Source organism: Dermacentor andersoni, chromosome 5, assembly GCF_023375885.2.
Source record: "Dermacentor andersoni chromosome 5, qqDerAnde1_hic_scaffold, whole genome shotgun sequence".
Classification (NCBI taxonomy): domain Eukaryota; kingdom Metazoa; phylum Arthropoda; class Arachnida; order Ixodida; family Ixodidae; genus Dermacentor; species Dermacentor andersoni.
In genome coordinates this window covers 27,369,654-27,380,670 of record NC_092818.1, presented here as the reverse complement: position 1 = coordinate 27,380,670, position 11,017 = coordinate 27,369,654, and the positions used below count along the sequence as shown (strand labels likewise).

Here is an 11,017-nt window from a genome sequence, read left to right as displayed (position 1 = left end):
TGCCGACCAAAACAACCTCCGGCACCGTCAATCATTCTAGATTTTGTCTAGAATGTATTTTCCACACTCGGAAAGACATTTCAGAACGAACATTACAAACTCGGGCTGGATTTCGCGGCAACGGCCATGCACCGGGTGTCACATTTATTTATTTATTTATTCATTTATTTACTTTCAGGACCCGGAGGCACTACAGAAAGGAGTGGGGTAAACATAACAAACAATTTGTGCAAAGAACATTGGATTTAAGCGAAGGCACGTTGAATGGCGTTTTTGAAGTTAGTAGCGCCTGTGATGGCGGCGATCGCAGTGGGAAGATAGTTCTATTCCGTGCTTGTTCGAGGAATGAAAGAATCACTGTAAAGATTAGCCTTACATGACGGCACACCTACTTTAAAGCAATGATCTGATCGAGATGAAACGTAAGACGGCGGTGTGAGAAGCTGCTGTTTTAATACAGGGTTAAAGTGGTAAATTTTATGAAATAGCAAAAGGCGAGCGCATTTTCTACGGGATGAAAGATCGGGTAAGTTTAGGGTATTTTTCATTGCTGTAACACTAGAATGACGCGAGTAATTTGATAAAATGAATCTAGCTGCACGGTTTTGGATTGATTCAAGGGCAAGTGTTAGAGTGGTTTGAGCGGAATCCCATATGGCGCATGCGTATTCGAGCTTTGATCGCACCAATGTACGGTAAAGAATTACTTTAAGGGATAAAGGCGGACATGAAAAATTACGACGCAGGTATCCAAGCATGCGGTTAGCATTATTACAGACCTGTGCTCAATGTGAGTGTGCCATGAGAGGTTATTTGTGATATGAAGACCGAGATACTTGTATGAGTCAACAGGTGTTAGCTGATTATTATTAAGAAAGTATAGGCGCGTGTCACTGCATTTTGAACCGCGGGAAATTTGCATAGCTATACATTTAGTTACGTTAAGTTGCATTAGCCATTTACTGCACCAGAGTGACACATTATTCAGATCGTTTTGAAGTTTGCTTGCATCGGTTGGATTAGTAATTTTATGGTAAAGTACACAGTCGTCAGCGAAGAGCTTAATAGAGAAAGAAGTAATGCAGCCAGGGACGTCATTAATATAAACGAGGAAAAGCAATGGACCCCGCACCGATCCTTGCGGCACTCCCGATGTTACAGCAGAGGAAGGAGAAGAGTAATCATTAGCTGTTATATACTGTGTTCTGTTAGTCAGGAAGTCTCTAATCCAAGATAAGACGTTAGGATCAATATTAAGTTTGCTGAGCTTAAGGATTAGTAAATTATGTGGGACCGTATGAAATGCCTTGGCACAATCCAGGAAAATGCAGTCAGTATCAAAACCTAGGTCAGCATTAAAGAACAGGTCATTGGTAAATGATAATAGCTGAGATTCACATGAAAAGTGTTTCCTAAAGCCGTCCTGACAAGGGTTCAAAATGAATTGGTTTCTAGGAAATGAACTAGGTGTGAATATATGGCATGTTCTAGAATTTTGCAAGGAATACTGGTTAATGAGATAGGGCGATAGTTCTTGGGGGAATGTGTAGTACCTGACTTGGGAACAGGAACCACCTTCCCATCTTTCCAATCATCGGGTAGAATTGAGCACTGTAAGGACTGTTCAAAAATTTTAGAGAGAATAATAGATGAAAACACGGCAGTATATTTTAGAATTTTAGAGGTAACGCAAGAAGCCCCATCCGAGCACAAAGTTTCAAGAGCGTTTTGATGGCGAGCGGGCTCGCCACACCATCTCGCGGAGGCAGCGTAATCTACGGTGTGCATGGATTTCAATGCCGATACTTTATGGGTATAAAGTTGTCATAAACTTTTGATGTCAAAGGTGCATTTACTTTTCGAAAGTCGTGTTTTAGATATTCATTTCTGGAACTTTGTGGGTTTATAGTTGGTATAAACATTTGACGCCAAAGGTGCATAAACCCTTCTAAAGTCGTACATCGGACCATACAACGAGACAAGCCAAATCATCACACTTTCAGTCAAGTTCAGAAAGCACGCAGCGAGGTCCGATGAGAGGAAGCATTGTCGTGGTTCATTTGTGCTGTCATGTCGCAGAAAAATATATCAATAATTTTTTCAGTTACGCCAAAGCATCCATGTCAAGACACTAAAGCCAGCAAAGTAACTACGTTCGTATTTATTTTTCTACTTTTACTTTTATTCGCGAGGACACATTGAGCCTCTTCAATTTTCTTCTCGCTACCCGCGGGCTGCCAGAGCCAGCCTGAGCGCATGCCTTTTCCTCGTGTTGCCCCGAACACCGCGCGGCGCACTGCGCGTTCGTTTTTGTCTGGCAGAGTGGAATTTTGCCTAGAAGACCTTTGGACGCCTTCTGGCTATGAGATGAGTAAAAGAAACAATAGTCGCTCGCCACCATCATTGTGGGGACTCGATGGATTGCAACGCGTTCACTTGAGCGCAAACTTTCCGGAAAGTCTTGTCTCGCCGGTGTAGGATCCCGAGCAGCATGCGTATGGGTCTCCGTGGTCCAATCGTCTCACGTTTTCTTCGATATTTTATTTTTTTTTTATTTCATGATATCCCTAAGGCCCCCGAAGGGGTGTTACATAGGGGGAACTGATACACGGAAAAATGCGAGCTTTGCGCGTTACCGAATAAAACAACTAAAGTACACAAAACTTATAAAAAATGTTTAAAAAAAGAAACACAAAAGTACGATGTCTAGCAATATACACAAGTAAAACAATATACAAGATACATTAGTCAAGTGAAACTCAGATAGAAAATACAAAACTGTCTGAGAAAACAAATTAACGGAATTAAATAGGCACAATGTAAAAGAAGTAAAATGAGGTGTTGCTCGTAACTGCGTCAGTTGTCACCTTAACAAATTGATGAGACATGAATACACTTGTACAATGTGCACGCGGAACAGTAAGACAAATGATCAAAATAATATATACACTGAAGAACGTATGAAGAAACAGTACATGAGGGATATTTACATGTAACTATTGCGTAAAAGTTCCTGAAAGGTTGCGAAATCGGTTTGAGTAGCAATGTGTGATGGTAGGTTATTCCATGCAACAATTGTTCGGGGAACGAAGGAGTTAGCATAGTTAGCTGAGCGACAACTGATGCGTTTTATCTTGAAGATATGGTCTGTGCGTGTCTGCGTATTCTTTAGGTAGCCAGATTAAGTGCCCAAAGTAGGCATTAGATTGTGGCCAACATAGTTTCCTTTGCGTTTTTTACCTTGATTTCGGTGCTCCGGCCCCACACACACACACACACAAAAAAGACGTTGCGGCGCAGAGAATTGCCGCATGGTGAAAGTTCAATTTCGTTTGCGGAAAGTAAAGGGTCACGGAACACTGCAGTTGCCGGATACCCTTATTATATTATTGCGATATCAATTATATGGACACCCGAGGCACATTCCTGCCGTCGCCATCGCCCTCATGTTCCGTATAAAGTCGAAGGGCGATAACATCGTCACCATGCACGTGCTGCATGCTCCATGTGCGGGTGAAAGCGTGGAGGGGAGGGGCGGCATGGGTGAGTCGTCGATGGTGGCTCAGTGTTCTGTGCGCAATGGAGAAAATCGGGGAGGAAGCGCGCCGCCTTCCGTCGCGCGCGATGCATCGGGGGAGTGGAGGGAGGGGGGGGGGTGCGGGACTTAGGATTCTGTCATTTGTGAATCTGTGATTGCCCAACGTATTTATTTGCCTTGCTTGAAGCGTCATGTACAGTGACGTTTTCTTAGATATGTAGATTTATTGGAGACTTATACGTAGATGTAAATATCCTGTTGCGACATTTTGTGTATACGTACAGTGAACTTTGTTTCCAGTGACACTTTTTCGCCATTTATGAAGCTGTATCTTCGCATTTGTATATTCCATTGTATCTTCGCATTTTTTATGTACGAGGGCGAGTCAAATGAAAGTGAGCCGATCCACCCGGCGTAATAATGGTGCGGTTTATTATCTGCCAGGCATGCCACGTAGCACACACAGTCATCTCTCATTTGGAAAAGTGACACGCAGGTGTAAGGATAAATGCTATTTAATGCTCTCATACACTGGGTTGAACATGTTTGTGTGACATAATTGACGCTCCAAAAGTTGAAAAGCTTGGTGTCGTGAGGTTTTCGACAGCTGAAGGTGCTCCCCAAAAAGAAATTAGTCACCGTATGACTGCCGTATACGTTGAACATTGCATTTCATTGGTCACTGTGAAGCGCTGGAGTGAACGGCTCAAAGAAAGATGTGAAAGTTGCAAAGACGGTCCAAGACTGGGCCAAAGTCACCCCCAAAGGAATTGCACAGGTTGATGAGCTGATTAGACAAGAGCGGAGGATAAGCATCGATGAACTGGCGGAGCATGTGAACATCACTCACGGTTTGGTTCACACCATTATTCCTGAAAAAATAAGTTATCGGCTTTTGTGTGCGCAATGAATACCCAAAATTTTGAAGCACTGCCAAACGACTGAGAGGTTCGGCACTGCCTTGACTCATGTGATCCGGTATCACAAGAAGCGTGACGACTTCTTGTCTGCAATTGTGACCGGGGACGAATCATGGTGCCACTATTACGAACCTGAAAGATGACGGCAATGCTTATAGTGGAAACATTCGAATTCATCACCCCCAAAGAAAGCAAAGGCCGTCATTTCCACCGCAAAGGTGTTGTTGCCTTTTTTTTCGATCGCCACAGGCCATTACTCATCAAATTCGCTAAAGTTGGAGATACTATCAATCGTTTCGGATATTGTGAAATGCTGGATTGGCTGCGTGTCGCAATCAAGTACAAACAACGTGGAAAATTGACGATTGGGGCCATTTTGCTCCACGACAATGCCCGTCCCCACGTCGTTGACGTGGTTAACACAAAACTGGCAAAGTTCAAGTGGGAAACGCGGCAACATCCACCATACAGCCCTGACCTGTCGCCGGGCGACTTCCACAATTTGGAGCAATTGAAGACACAGCTAAATGGAACCAGATTCTTGTCAGATCATGACGTGAAGGAGTAAGTTACAGACTTTTTGAGTCCGCAACCGAACGAGCTTTACGAGATGAAAATCACGCGACTTGTTAGTCAGTGGGACAAATGTTCAATGCTCAAGGAGACCACTTTTAAATAAAATGCCGCATTTGTCATATATTCGCATTGGCTGACTTTCATTTGGTTCGCTCTCGTATATTTTGCAGAACTCCTGCTTTTTATATGTGCTGTCTGTCGAGACTATAATTTCGGTGCGATTACTCACAACACACGACCGGTGACAGCTCCTCCTGCGCAATACATTGAAACGAAGGAGAGCTTCATTGAGATTTTTTCCTGGCCGTTGCATATGTACAAAAAGGTAAACAAGTTTCTTGTATGATAAAGTTTCATTAAAATATTTGTCCTCAACTTCTTCATTTCACGGCCATTGCACTTTTCATGTCAGCGGCATGCACTGCTTTGCTGGTTTCGAGCTGATATAGTTCTAAAGTTCTTACGATATTTTCTTTACTTATTAGATACAGAAAGCCCATTGAAGGATTGATATCAATTATTTCGGGAACAACTTTTGGGACATACGAGTATATTCATTGATGAAAAAAATACATATTTTACTTGTCTTGACAGTGCGTAGCGTTCAAAAATTTGTTTGCAGCATCTTTGGCAATTGCAATTCAGTTATTATTCATGTATTTGATTCCTCGACATATTCTATAAGGAGGAGGCCGATCTGTAACGTGAGCCCCCCCCTTCCCCCCTCCCGAACGAAATGTATGGCTACGCCACCGTCGCAAATAGATACCGACAGTTGCATACAGAGCACCACACATTTTGTTTGCGCCACCAAAACGAGCACTACACTTTCCTTTTCCTAATGTAGGTGCACGTGAGCGAAAAATTCCGCCAGAACTCATGTCACGATTAGTGTCAATATTAATGCGATGAGCATTGAAGGAATGTAGAGAGATACCGCATTGCCAACGGTATGACAGCCAGAACTCGTGGAAGGATAAGCATAGTGTAAGCTTGGAAGGCAAGACGGAAAAGGTAAGAATGCAGTACAGGCAAGAACCATCAGATATTACCATGGAAAAGCTTCTATATGGGCGAACGCAGCTCAAAGTCATCATCTAAAATGTAAATAAAGTTACTATGAAAAACATTCTTCCTTTGCCGGCTAAATTATGATGCGATTTCTCTACAACGAAGAAAATAAATCTTATTTAGGCAGATGGCGTTCCTATTACAGAAAAGTACAGCATGGCAGAGAAACTTAACACCAACTAGAGTTCTATTTTTGCCAAAGGTGACGGTAGCGAACCAGACATCACTGCAGCCCTTTTACCATCGCACCTACTATTGACAATATTACAATATCGGTGCAAGGCATTTCTTTCTCTAGGTAAATATTGATGGTAACCGGTTTATTGTTATTGATTTTTGGCAGCAGCGGCAGCTGGACGTGAACTCGTCTCTCACGAACGCTACTTCCATTTTTCAGCTATCTGCCGCTGTTTCGGCGCCTGTCGTCCTGGCTTTCCTGGTGCTTGTCAAGATTCCAAATCAGTGTGCCTCCGTCACCAGCCAGTATTCTGCTGCTCAGCGCATGCCCAGACACATCTACACCAGGCGTGCAATTGACTGACCTACGACGTCACCGGGATCTCGGCGCCACCCTGGGCCATAAAAGCGGTGGCCTCACAGTGAAACGAGTCATTTGGCAGCAGCGGCAGCTGGACGTGAACTCGTCTCTCACGAACGCTACTTCCATTTTTCAGGTTGGTGTAACAACCCTATTCCGTAAACCCGAGGTCTATTTTCTGAAGAGCGCTCTCGCTGCTGCTGCTGCCATTTTGCATTTGTTAGTCTATGCGTTCGTAATATTCTGTTCTTTTTTTGCGCATGCTTGTTGCTGCCAACGAAACTTGTTGATCGCGCATACATCATGTTACGCTGCTGCGCGTGCCGACAGCTTATTGCTGACGGCTGTCCTTCAATACGCTGCTCCGAGTGTGATTTTGTCTTTCATCTCGGACCCTGTAGTGGCGTTTCGGAGGATACACACAAATCGAAACGAGGAAACGCACATAAATCCTGGAATTGTGAGTCATGCAAGGGTGGCGGCAAATCCCATATTGCACGTGAAGAACAGCCGTCCGATCGAGAGCTAATCACTCGGCTTCTTGCAATGGAAAGTAAGATTGACTCTCTCCTGGCCTTGTCTGCCAAGCTTGAGCCTCTTGAATCATCCGTCCAACTACTCTCTGATAAGTTTGACGACTTTCAAACACGCCTTCTTGCCCAAGAAAAGTTAACCAAGGAAGTTACGAAGCGAGTTGAACAGCTCGAGAAGGGGGAAGGGGCCAGCGAAATTGCACAGCTCAATCTGGATATACATAATCTAGAGTGGCGCAGTCGTCGTCTAAACATTGAATTTCATGGCATCACGGAGTCTGATGACGAAGACTTGATGAAGAAGGTTAACGACATAGGTACGACACTGGAGCTTAAGCCATTGTGCTCGAGCGACATAACAGCCATTCACAGGCTTCCTGCTAAGCCGGGTAAAACACGGGGCGTAATTGTTAGCTTCGCAAAATCAGAAATTCGCGACGCTTGGCTGGAAAAAAGGAAGGCGTTACGAGACGCTAATACCAACATGTTTATCTGTGAAAATCTGACTCGTTTCTCTCGTACTCTTCTGGCAAGTGCAAAATGCTGGGCGAAGGAATCTGGCTACGCGTTCGTTTGGCACGCGAATGGAAAAGTACTTGTAAGAAAAAAGACCGGCGCACGTGCAGTTGTTGTCCGTGATAAGGACGATCTTGCAAACCTGAAATGATAGCATAGTCCTCTGCTATACTTGCATGAATGCACCCCTCCATTCATGTCAGATATCGCTTATCATACTGTGCAGCTGAAGGATGAGCAAAATCTTTCATTATTTCATTTGAACTGCCAAAGCTTGCGAAATAAATTTGATGAGGTTATCTTATTTTTATCGAGCCTAAACCATGAATTCGATTTCATTTGCTTTAGTGAGACATGGTTCACACCGGATGACTGTTTTTTACTACCTGGATATGACTGTGTGTCAGCCTGTCGTTCATTGAAGCGTGGAGGTGGCGTTGCCCTGTATGTCCGTTCGGATCTGCCGTACCAAATTCCACCAAATTATAATATTGTGAACGAAAATTTAGAATGTGTTTTTATTCACTGCTATAACATAATTCTTGCTGTCGTGTACCGCCCGCCATCTGGGTGTATAAGTGAATTTATGCAGTTTGCAGAAGAAGTATTTGTGCGCAGTATTGAAATCAACCGTGAATGTGTTTTTGTCGGCGACTTTAATATAGATGCTTCTGAAAATAATGCTACCTTCTTGCATTTCAGAGAACTTTTCGAATCATACGGTTGTACAAATGTAATTAACGAGCCTACCCGTCTCACCTCAAGTACTGAAACAATATTAGACCTGTGCATTACAAGCTTTTGCCCTGATGAAGTCAAGTCAGGTGTAATCACTTGTGACCTTACCGATCATTTACCAATTTATTGTCTAATACCATCGAAACAAAAGCGTACATTAGTAAAAGAAACACTGGTTAGAGACTACTCGGAACAAAACATGTTAAGGTTTAAAGAACTCATGGAACGACAGAAATGGGATAGTGTCATAAAAGAAAACGATCCAAATGTTGCTTATAATGTCTTTCTGAAGTGTTTTACTTCTGCCTACAATGCCTCCTTTCCGCTAAAAGCTCCTAAAAAACACAAAGAAACAAGAAAACCTTGGATATCACATGAATTATACATCAGAATTAAACAAAGGCAGAGACTTTTCCAGAAGTTTTTAGACACGAGATGTGAAGGCGATCTTCAAATATTTAAGAAAATGAGGAACAAATTAAGTGCTGATATCAAAAAAGCAAAACGAGAATTCTACATGAAAAAAGTTTCTGAAATTGTGGGAAATTCTCGTCTTGTATGGAAAGTGATCCGGGATATTATAGGAAAGACAAGTTCGCCAAAACGTGTTTTGTATGAAAGTGAGTCCATGAGTGACATTGAGGTCGCAAACTTGTTTAACGAACATTTTATTAATGTGGGTGCTTCGGCAGATGACCGCGCCAAAATGCCTTGTGAACATTTTGTGAAAACACATTGTCAAAATACTATATTTATGTCACCCACCGATCAATATGAGATAACTGATATTATATTGGCTTTGAAAAATGATTGCGCCGCTGGAGCTGACGATATCAAAGCTAGACCACTGAAAGCTGTCGCGCCGATGGTAAGCATCCCGCTTATGCACATTATCAACCTTATTCTTTCAACCGCAGTGTTCCCAGACGCAATGAGGCTAGCCCGTGTTGCCGTAATACATAAAGGTGGTTCCGTTAAAGACAAGAACAATTACAGACCAATATCAGTGCTTCCTATCTTTGCAAAGATAGCGGAGAACATAATACATAAAAGACTTTCTGGCTTTCTGACGGCAAACACTATAATAGTAAGCGAACAATTCGGGTTTAGAAAAAACAAGTCGTCTGAAAGTGCCCTTCTTGAAATAAAGGAGCATATACTAGACAACATCGAAAGGAAAATAGTTACCCTGGGAATATTTCTGGATTTTAGAAAAGCATTTGACTGTGTCCAACACGATGTGCTCTTAAAGAAATTGCCATTGTATGGAATACGGGGCAAAGCTTGGTCTTTGATAAAAAGATACTTAACTTCGAGAGCTCAATTCACATGCATAAATGGCGTAAATTCGGACTTAAAATTTGGCGTACCACAGGGATCATTACTAGGACCAACGTTATTTTTATTATACATTAACGATATTGTAAACATTAACAAAATACAAAGTTAATTTTATACGCAGACGATACGAATGTATTCTTTACAGGTGCTCATGAAAGAGAGGTATTTCATCGAGCTAACTAATGGCTAACAGGTCTGGATTTGTGGCTTCAATCTAACAGACTTCAATTAAACATCAGCAAAACGAAATACATACTCTTCCGGCCGCGAGGACACCACCCGACTATAAACTTGGATTTAAAATTTCAAAACGTTACCATCGAACAATCTGTATCAGTTAGATTTTTGGGGGTGACATTTCAAGAAAACCTCTCATGGACGCCTCACGTTGACAAGCTCCGAAGTGAGCTAGGGCGAGCTGTTGGAATCTTAAATAAAGTGAGATATTATATCCCGTCTGCGGTGAAAAGGCAAATATACTACTCGCTATTTCATTCCCAGTTATGTTACTGTTTCTTAGTATGGTCAACAACGACTAAGACCAACCTAGACAGTCTTTTTTGTTTGCAAAAGCGAGCGGTGCGTGCAATAGGAAATTTAGAGCTTTCTGAAGACACTACACCCTTTTTTAAATCTAATAAAATACTGCCTATTCATAAATTGTATAAATACAACTTGGCCCTGGAAATATTGCATCAGCACCAAGCAACACCTATTCAAACCAAATATCAAGTGAAACCTGGTCCGTACTGCCTACGAAAGAATTTAATACCCAGGCCACGCTCTCGTACAAAATATGGCGATCAAAAACTAAGCTTTATGATACCAGACCTTCTCAACGAATATCCGGAAATTGCTGAAGCGCTCGTTACAGCTACCTCAGCGCACATTTTCAGAAAAATGCTCAAATTTTTTCCTTAACACAGACTAAAAATCGTGCTGGACTGATCCCAGTTGGTTTCCTCTTACTGTGTCTTGGCTTTTCATTGTGAAAGTCCGATATATTTTCTGTACTAGGACGATAGTTCGCGACATACCTGTACAATGTATCTAATTATATGTGTATTTATGTTATTGATGTGTATGTGTATTTATGTTATTATGTTATTGATAAGGAACACTTATTGATGTTTAAGTTCTACTGTGTTCCAAATTGAGCCTATTGTAGTCAATACTTTTGTTATTATTGTTCTTGTGTGACTGCTGCTGCCAAGGGTGGCGAGGCCCAGTCAGGCACGTTCAGTGC

At 42.3% G+C, this 11,017-nt stretch overlaps 1 protein-coding gene across 1 annotated transcript in view; it reads left to right on the top strand.

The window, feature by feature from the left end:
- The first annotated feature begins 6,698 nt into the window (after window positions 1–6,698).
- Window positions 6,699–11,017, top strand: part of LOC129384600 (putative defense protein 1) — a 72,983-nt gene continuing 68,664 nt past the window's right edge. The window contains exon 1 of the mRNA XM_055070166.1: window positions 6,699–6,779. The gene's annotated coding sequence lies outside the window, so the exon portion shown is untranslated. The remainder of the gene's footprint in view (window positions 6,780–11,017) is intronic.